Here is a 10,278-nt window from a genome sequence, read left to right on the forward strand (position 1 = left end):
GTGACCATTTGTGTTACAGGAATTAATATTGCAACAGTGTATTCATTCATTCAAGGAACTTATATCCATCTTGTTACCAATTAGCACATATAACATCTTGTTACATTGAGTGTATATGCATTGCTATATATATATATATTTGTAAACCTCTTTCTTTGTTTAAAATTGCACTGATAAGAGTTTAGTGAGTTGAAATTTATTGCTTGCAACAAAAAAAACAACAGGGTATTATTAGGAGCCGTTAATACTGTTTTTTTTCTAGCTAGTACCAAGTGGTCTATGCACAGTCGTTTCATATATTTTTAAATATTATATTTTTAATAAATATCAATTGAATTTTAGCATTGTGAGTCTGTCAGCGCTTTTCTAGTTTTCTTTTGTTCTACCGGTAAATCCTTTTCTCCTAGTCCGTAGAGGATGCTGGGCGTCCGACCCAGTGCGTACTTTACCTGCAGTAGTTACGTTTGTAGTTACACAGATGTTGTGTTACGGTTATTTTCAGTATGTTGCTGCAATTGTTCATGCCGTTGGCATGTGTTATGTTGAATGCCATGTGTGCGGCATGGTTGAGGTGTGAGCTGGTATGAATCTCACCATTCAATTATAAGTAAATCTTTTCCTCAAAATATCCGTCTCCCTGGGCACAGTTCCTATAACTGAGGTCTGGAGGAGGGGCATAGAGGAAGGAGCCAGTTCACACCCTTGAAAAGTCTTAAAGTGCCCATGGCTCCTGCGGAACCATCTATACCCCATGGTACTAAAGTGGACCCCAGCATCCTCTACGGACTAGGAGAAAAGGATTTACGCAGCTAAACCTGATTACTATGGGTACAATAAGTGCAATAACAGGGATCACTTTAAAAAGGAGATTGGGCTTGACATATCATTTGAATACCACCCACTGTGGGATTATCCGTCATAATTTACAAAGACTTATTCTACATGGATTTTTCACCCAGTCTGACTAAACAGCAATAGGTCAATGACCGCAGCGTTCGTCATGCACACATGATAAGGCTATGCCTAGATCCCAGAGCCGATGCACCCATCACATTATATTTACACCCCAAGTAAACTAAATAAATTAGTATCTATCTAGCCGCAGCCCACAGACATCACTAGAATCCTTAAAAAAATGTTAAAAAAATATTCTGTTTTGTATTTTTATTGTACGTTTTCTATGCATAATAACTTCAGATCCTGGGTGATCAGAGTTTCTGCATCTCAACATATTTTGCTTTGTTCTGCAGTGAATGGGAAATAAAAGATAATCTGCACATGAAAGGGGCAAACACAAGCCTGTAACGGGTTCATGTTCAAACACTGGATTAGTCAGTTGTAACCTCAAACATAAAAAACAAAACAAAAAAAAAACCCTGTACATAAACTTTCACAAACATAAATATTACACAAGCCCCCAGCCGAAGCTTTCACAGGAGTCCGTGAGACCAACTCTAATACTGGAATTCAAGGCCGCACTCCTTCCACAGTCCGAGCTGAAGGCGGCACAGTCCAGCATAGCCCTACTTCCACTCAAGCGTCACAGGATTATCCTCAGTGCCTCTGGCGTCAATGACTAGTCACTCGTTAGTGTGCAAACCACATCCCTGGCCTCCTTTATAAAATGTAGCATACACAAACGATCCGTGATTGAAGTCATCATTCTGGGACCGGCTCGTACTGCGAAATTTGGATCTTCTCACAACAGTGTTTTTTGTGAGCGGGCCAGTCTTTTTGTTGGCACTGGGTACCACAGTATCTTGCTAGTTGGCATCAGCCACATATATTAAATTCACGTAACTGGAAGACAAGAGAGAGACTAGTGAGTGCGCTGAAAGGATAGACCCCCTTTCTCATTAAGATACAGTGCTCATGGGCCTGATTCAAACCAGATACATAACACTGAGATTGAGGTCTGCTTTCAGACTAGGCCCCCTCTTTGTCAAATGCACTCCGTATACTATGGGGCTCAGCGGTGTACCTAAAAAATTAGCCATCTGAGTGCCACATCTGGAAGCAGGCATAGGGCGAGAGCCATCCGTGATAGTAACATAGTATCTAAGGTTGAAAAAAGACAATTGTCCATCGAGTTCAACCTATTTGTGGTCTCCTATGCACGATTATTTTGTATAAAATTTTGACTGAAGTTGATGACTGCCGTTACGTTTTACCCCTCTTTTTTATAATAACCATAGTGCGTGACTATGCCGCGTAACCCTGGATATCCTTATCCATTAGGAATTTATCTAACCCATTCTTAAAGGTGTTGACTGAGTCAGCCATTACAACTCCCTCAGGCAGGGAATTCCAAACATGTATCGTCCTTACCGTAAAAAAGCCTTTACGCTGTATTGTGCGGAATCTCCTCTCCTCTAACCTGAGCGAGTGTCCACGAGTTCTCTGTGTTGGTCTAACCAAAAACAGGTCCTGCGCAAGATCTGTATATTGACCCCTTATATATTTGTAAATGTTGATCATGTCCCCTCTTAATCTCCTCTTTTCCAGTGTAAACATGCCTAGTCTTGCAAGCCTTTCCTCGTATTCCAGCGTCTCCATACCCTTAATTAGTTTGGTCGCCCACCTTTGAACCTTTTCTAGCTCCAGGATATCCTTTTTGTAGTAAGGTGCCCAGAATTGTACACAGAATTCAAGGTGTGGCCTCACAAGTGATTTATATAATGGGAGTATAATACTCTCGTCCCTAGCATCAATTCCCCGTTTTATGCATGCTAATATCTTATTAGCCTTCTTTGCTGCAGTCCTACTTTGGGTACTACTGCTTAGTTTGCTATCTATGAGGACACCTAAGTCCTTTTCCAATACAGAATTCCCTTAATTGTACCCCATTTAGTAGGTAGGTGTTATTTTTGTTCTTGTTACCACAGTGCATTACCTTACACTTGTCTTGTCTTGTCTTGTCTTGTCTTGTGATGGTGGACCTTTCCCGTGCATTCAGTCTGCTAGGATGGGGTTATACAGCAGACGCAGCACATGAGTGACTGGCTGCTGGAACTGTCCAATCAGGTGCCACATTCACTACACACCTCCAGGCTGGGCAGTTACAAATTCTTGCCCAGTGCCATATATAAAAATAAAAGGGTGTATAGTGTCTAGTATTTTGGGGTAGTGAACTGCAAGGCACATTCCAGCTGAAAAATAAGTCTTTCTGCAATTACACAACATTTCAGGCAGTTATTGTAGGAGAGAGCACTGCAATCTACAGTATTCCTGCACAAAAAAACATGGATTAACTTTGCAGCAGCCAATGAAACACAGAGAAGTTTTGTAAATGAGAGAACTAAGGGGGTCATTCCGAGTTGATTGCTCGCTGCCGTTTTTCGCAGCACAGCGATCAGTTGAAAAAATGGCAAATCTGCGCATGCGTATGCACCGCAATGCGCACGCGCGATGTACGGGTACGATGAGCATCGTGGTTTTGCACAGGTTCTACCGACACTTTCAGTCGCATTGGCGGTCGCGAGAAGATTGACAGGAAGTGGGAGTTTCTGGGTGTCAACTGACCGTTTTCTGGGAGTGTTTGGAAAAACACAGGCGTGGCCGGGCGGGTATCTGACGTCATTACCGTGTCACTCATGGCAGCAATCATCGCACAGGATAAGTAACTACAGGGCTGGTCTTGTTTTGCACAAAATGTGTTTGCAGGCGCTGTGCTGCACATGCGTTCGCACTCCTGCAAAGCGAAAATACACTCCCCCGTGGGCGGTGACTATGCGTTTGCACGACTGCTAAAAGCTGCTAGCGAGCGATCAACTCAGAATGACCCCCTATGCACAAAAACAGTTATATGTTTGGCAAAGACAGAGCTACCCAAACTCCTTTCAAGGAATTCCAGGTTTCAGGGATAACCAAGCTTGGGCACAAGTAACTTGTTTAGTACTGCATTCACATCTGTGCTCAACCATGGATATCCTTAACACCTGGAATGTTAAGGTGCCTTGTGCACCGAGTTTGGGAACCACTGGACTAAACTAAAAATGTAAGATCCAAGGCCCATCTGACTTTTTTTTTCTTCCCAACACCCGCATTTCCCAAAACAACCTCATCCTGAAAAGCGGACGTCACTATGTAGCAGCTTGATATCATACAGTGCTATATTTCTGCATTTCCTCTACGTACCTGTTTCTCTATCATTGTACAGGGAGGGTAATGACATTCATAATAGGTGCAGGTATTCTTTTCTTCTCGGACAACCTCGCCATTCGCATTGTAGCAGCGGGTGACATTCAGCAAAGTAAACAGGTCTGCTATAGGATCTGTGGGAAGTTACTGTATAGCCAGCCAATAAAAGGACTGCTCCCTGAAAGACAAAGAATAATGGGGGTCATTCCAAGTTGATCACTAGCTGCTTTCATTCGCAGCGCAGCGATGAGGCTTAAAAACGGCACTTCTGCGCATGCGTATGATGCGCAGTTCGCACACGCGACATACTTTCACAAAAGGCAATGCAGTTTTACACAAGGTCTAGCGACGCTTTTCAGTCGCACTGCTGATCGTTGAGTGATTGATAGGAAGTGGGTGTTTCTGGGAGGTAACTGACCGTTTTCGGGGAGTGTGTGTAAAAAACGCAGGCGTGCCAGATAAAAATGCAGGAGTGGCTGGGGAAACGGGGGAGTGGCTGGACGAACGCAGGGCGTGTTTGTGACGTCAAAACAGGAACTCAATAGTCTGAAGTCATCGCAAGGTAGGAGTAGGTCTGCAGCTACTCAGAAACTGCACAATTTTTTTTTGTAGCAGCGCTGCAATCCTTTCGTTCGCACTTCTGCTAAGCTAAGATACACTCCCAGAGGGCGGCGGCTTAGCGTTTGCACTGCTGCTAAAAGCAGCTAGTGAGTGATCAACTCGGAATGAGGGCCAATATCTGTAACGATGTGTTTTCCCTCCTCCAGTGCACAGAAAGAACTTGTGACGTTATTATGTAACCGGCACCATCTCCAGAAGGGCTTAGACTGCTGCAGTTACGCTGCCTCGTTTATCAGAGAAAACAAAAAGCACTTGCAGCAATTTACAGTGTGCCAGAGGGTTACAATACACATCATTTCATTACCTTTGTTTGCTAGACACCTCTTCTACCTCAGGTCTCCAGCCCCAAGGAACCACTTGTAAATTATCCAATCGGTTGTCTACCGTAATGCCATTTAAATGAAACACCTGGAATCCAGGTGCAGTCCCACCTTTGTGCCGCTGCCTAGAAAAGAGATTATTGCGTCAAGAAAACGTGTTGAGAACTATGGCCCTCATTCCGAGTTGATCGCTCGGTATTTTTCATCGCATCGCAGTGAAATTCCGCTTAGTACGCATGCGCAATATTCGCACTGAGACTGCGCCAAGTAATTTTACAATGGAGATAGTATTTTTACTCACGGCTTTTTCATCGCTCCGGCGATCGTAATGTGATTGACAGGAAATGGGTGTTACTGGGCGGAAACAGGCCGTTTTATGGGCGTGCTGGAAAAAACGCTACCGTTTCCGGAAAAAACGCAGGAGTGGCCGGGGAAACGGGGGAGTGTCTGGCCGAACGCTGGGTGTGTTTGTGACGTCAAAACAGGAACGACAAGCACTGAACTGATCGCACAGGCAGAGTAAGTCTGAAGCTACTCTGAAACTGCTAAGTAGTTAGTAATCGCAATATTGCGAATACATCGGTCGCAATTTTAAGAAGCTAAGATTCACTCCCAGTAGGCGGCGGCTTAGCGTGTGTAACTCTGCTAAAATCGCCTTGCGAGCGATCAACTCGGAATGAGGGCCTATATTCCGAATTCTGCTTTGGTTTGGCAAAATATCTGAAGACCTACACTGCACATATTGGAGGCGGATTCTGAATTGGGAGACCAGCAACAATAGCAAGTAACTTTGCACCTTGGTAAAACTGAGCCGCACTGAGAGGTAACAGGCTGAGATATAGATGCGGGACGTGCGTGTCCAAACTCGGATCTAAATTGCAGTATAAAATTAAAGCTATGCAGCATTTGTGGGCTACATGCGAAAGCAGCCAGTATTTACCCGGCATGCAAAAGAATACATGCATTTGCCCCCCCTTGTATTGCAACTTGTATAAAACAAGGGAAGGACCTTCATGTACAAATAAACTAAACCGTGTCAGCATCTTAATTAGGCTTTAACTACAGAGACTATAACCACACTAGTGCCAGACTTGGAATGCTTACCACAATAATTCATGAAGCAGACATCCAGACCCTCTTCTTTTATACTTGTCAAACACGTACGCAAATATCTTTGCACCATTGCAGTCAGCATCCACTTCCATGCGAGCCTGAAAGGTTAAAGTGCATGTAAGTGACTGAGCGCTACGAGGCACGGTTATGAAGCATTATATCGGAGCACTTCTCACTGACGGAGCAAACTGCTTGTTGTATTTTATGATCAATATAGAAAAAGAAAGACTACATTGCATTTTCCACCTCTGTGCCCAGAGCACACAGTGCACCGAGTACATTCAGCTCCCACATCCCCAGCACAACCCTATACCACAATAGTGCTCAGATGCAATAAACATGAATAACGGCAGTGAAAGAGTAAAAGAATTACAATCCCGCCATGTAGAGCGTTCTATATTCACTTCATTGTGTCTGCGCGGAACATTTCCTGAGCGGTGATGGCATGTACTGGTATGTATTGGTCACCACCCCTAGGTATACCAACAGAGGAGACACCAGGGGATCTCCAACATTGGGTAAATAAATGGGGAATGATGGCTTGAAGCGTTACCAGCAATAAACCTCTGATTGTCTGATGCCCCTGACACTTCACCCAACCTTTCCCCTTCCCATAAATCCTTCCCACCCCCACGCCCCCTTCCCCGGACCCTTCCCTTGCACCCAAAATAAGCAGACGGAGACTTGTATACATTTGCGAATTAAAAGGTCACAGTTTATAAAATTTGTGGATAAATTTACTGATTGAATCTATTGGTGGCCTACATAGCACTGCGGGTCCCCAGCCTTCTTTGCAACTGAAAACCTGTAACCGACCTCGGGGCAGGGGGTCCCGTCTTCGCAACTGCAACCGGTAACCGCCCAGGGACCCCCCTTCTCTGCCCCCGAGGCATAGGCCCGGGAGAACTCATCCCCTCCCCCTCACCTGGCTTTGGCCCGGCCCCCCATCTGGGTGGTACCGGGTGTATCAGCCTATTTCTCGCCGGGGCGGGGTGTCTCCACGGATGTGCCAGCGCCATTCTTGACATGACTGTGACCTGATCTGCGAAAAAGGAAGGTGGTTAATACAGTCCCTTCCCTCGCTTACTTCCCCTGCGCTTTGCCGCTCTGGGGTGGGTGGGGAATCTCTTCTCCTATTGCTGCCTCTGTTCTCCCTTCCCCCTTTACATATGCCTTTTTGAGCAGGGAGGGGCAGCCCTTCCTCCACGCTTCCTCTCAACCTCTGATCCCAACCAGTCTTTTGTTTGCTAAATCTCTCTCCTGGCCCCTTCTCTCCCCCCCCCTCCCACACCTCCTCCTCCACCTCCACCTTCTCCCTGCAACTGTACTTCTCCAAGCTTGCTACGATTTTAGGGGCCCATCCTAATTGTTTATCCACTCTTGCGACTATTTGTCCCTCAGTTTTCTTTTCAACTAAACAGAACACTTATGCCGATACAGCAGGTTCCTGTGAGGAGGTCTGGGCAAAATGGACTATGAGGGACTGAAGGCACTCACTGCAGCCCTGCATGGCTATGAATTCCTCAAATATCAATGGAAACGTTAATTTTTTGTTTACCCAACGACATAAATTAAGGAACATAGGGGGTAATTCCAAGTTGATCGCAGCTGGAAATTTTTTAGCAGTTGGGCAAAACCATGTGCACTGCAGGGGGGGCAGATATAACATTTGCAGAGACAGTTAGATTTGTGTGGGTTATTTTGTTTCTGTGCAGGGTAAATACTGGCTGCTTTATTTTTACACTGCAAATTAGATTGCAGATTGAACACACCACACCCAAATCTAAGGGGCCCTACACATTTCCCGATGCGCCGCCGAGGTGCCCGACGGCCGATACGGCCGACGAGCGACCCGGCGGCGGGGGGGCAGTGACGGGCGGAGTGAAGTTTCTTCACTCCCCCCGTCACGCGGCTGCATTGAAGTGCAGGCAAATATGGACGAGATCGTCCATATTGGCCTGCATGCACAGCCGACGGGAGACCAGCGATGAACGAGCGCGGGGACGCGCATCGTTCATCGCTGGAGTCTCCACACTGAAAGATATGAACGAGTTCTCGTTCATTTATGAACGAGATCGTTCATATCTTTCAGAAAATCGGCCAGTGTGTAGGGCCTATAACTCTCTCTGCACATGTTAAATCTGCCTCACCTGCAGTGTACATGGTTTTGCCCAACTGCTATCAAAATTCCTGCTGCGATCAACTTGGAATTACCCCCATATTTACTAAACTAATTTTGCTGGAATATCCATGAAAAATACCGGTGTATGCTCAAAATCCCCAGAATGTATGAAGGCATACGTCCATTTGCGATCACAAAAGCAGCTACATAGGTTACTATGATCAGAATTACCCTGCTCCGGAATGATCTTGGCAGCGCCAGCTGACCATGTGCTATTCTTTTGTAACTTTTACCAGAGAAAGACCCTCTGGATGCCTCTCCGTCGGCCCATATTGTTGCTTGTGCAGCCTGTCAGCCGTACATGTGCATCACACGTGATCAGAAAGCACGGGCCCTAAGAGCACATATTAAACAGCTGATCACTTGTTTCCCGTGTGGAATCTCCAAAAGAGGACCTCACATACTGCAAAAAGGAAATTCGGTTAAACCAAACTGCAGTGCTGGTAATGTCCTTATTCCTCATGAGACAGGCTTAATTAATACATGCAAAAGCAGAGTCTAGTGGGGCAATTCAATCAGCGGTGAAAGTAGCAAGTTGCCCGTGTTTCCATCCTTACTAAAGCACACCCCATAGATGTGCGAGGCTGGGATCCTTTAATAAGCAGTGGTGTATACAGCTGCATACAGTATTGTCAATAACTACTTTTTTCCAGCTTTCTCAGCGCCCTGTCATAGAAACCAGCAACGCCACTTGTTGTATTATAGTTACAATGCAAACCATACTTACTTCAAATGAATAGTTGTCCACGAGCGGGATGTCTTGTTCATCTATTAGTGTATACTTTATCTAAGAAGGAAAAACAAAAAGCTGGTAAATATATCTGTGTTACAGATTAGACTCCCAACACTGGGGCAGATGTATTAAGTCTGGAGAAGTGATAAGTGCAAGGTCATAACGCACCAGCCAATCAGCTTCAATACACAAATTTACATATTGGAGCTGATTGGTTGGTTCGTTATCACCTTGCACTTATCACTGCTTTATCACTTCTCCAGGCTTAATACATCTGCCCCCTGATGTAAAAGGATCAGGTAAGAAAGAAGCAAATGAGAAAGGATCAGGTGCGTTACAGTAGAAGAAGAACCAGATATGAAAGGCTCATGTGAGACAGTATCAGGTGAGAAAGGGACTGGTGATATAGGAGCAGATGTGGAAGGAGCAGGTGAGATGGAAGCAGTTGATATAGGTAGGTGATATAGGAGAAGCTGATATATGAGCAGGTGAGTAAGGAGGTGAGAAAGGAGCAGGTGAGATGGAAGCAGGTGATATACTGTAAGAGTAGGTGATATAGGAGCAGTTGATATAGGAGTAGGATATATTGGAAAAGGTAAGGAAGGAAATAAGAAAGGAGCAGGTGAGATCAAAGCAGGTAGGATAGAAGCAAGTGATATAGGTGCAGATATGGAAGGAGCAGGTGAGGAAGGAGCAGAAGAGAGAATAGCAGGTGAGATAGAAGTAGGTGAGATGGAAGCAGGTGATATAGGAGCAGTTTATATAGGAGTAGGATATATTGGAAAAGGGAAGGAAGGAAATAAGAAAGGAGCAGATGAGATGGAAGCAGGTAGGATAGAAGCAGGTGATATAGGTGCAGATATGGAAGGAGCAGAAGAGAGAATATCAGGTGAGATAGAAGTAGGTGAGATGGAAGCAGGTGATATAGGAGCAGTTTATATAGGAGTAGGATATATTGGAAAAGGGAAGGAAGGAAATAAGAAAGGAGCAGGTGAGATGGAAGCAGGTAGGATAGAAGCAGGTGATATAGGTGCAGATATGGAAGGAGCAGAAGAGAGAATAGCAGGTGAGACAGAAGTAGGTGAGATGGAAGCAGGTGATATAGGAGTAGGTGATATAGGAGTAAGTGATACAGGAGTAAGTGATACAGGATAAGGTGATATAGGTGC

General features: G+C 45.0%; 1 pseudogene; it reads right to left on the reverse strand.

Annotated features, from left to right (window-relative positions):
- Positions 1–1,494: 1,494 nt before the first annotated feature.
- LOC134910894 (zinc finger MYND domain-containing protein 19-like) lies at positions 1,495–9,479 on the reverse strand (annotated as a pseudogene).
- Positions 9,480–10,278: the final 799 nt, after the last annotated feature.

This window comes from Pseudophryne corroboree, chromosome 4 (genome assembly GCF_028390025.1).
Source record: "Pseudophryne corroboree isolate aPseCor3 chromosome 4, aPseCor3.hap2, whole genome shotgun sequence".
NCBI lineage: Eukaryota > Metazoa > Chordata > Amphibia > Anura > Myobatrachidae > Pseudophryne > Pseudophryne corroboree.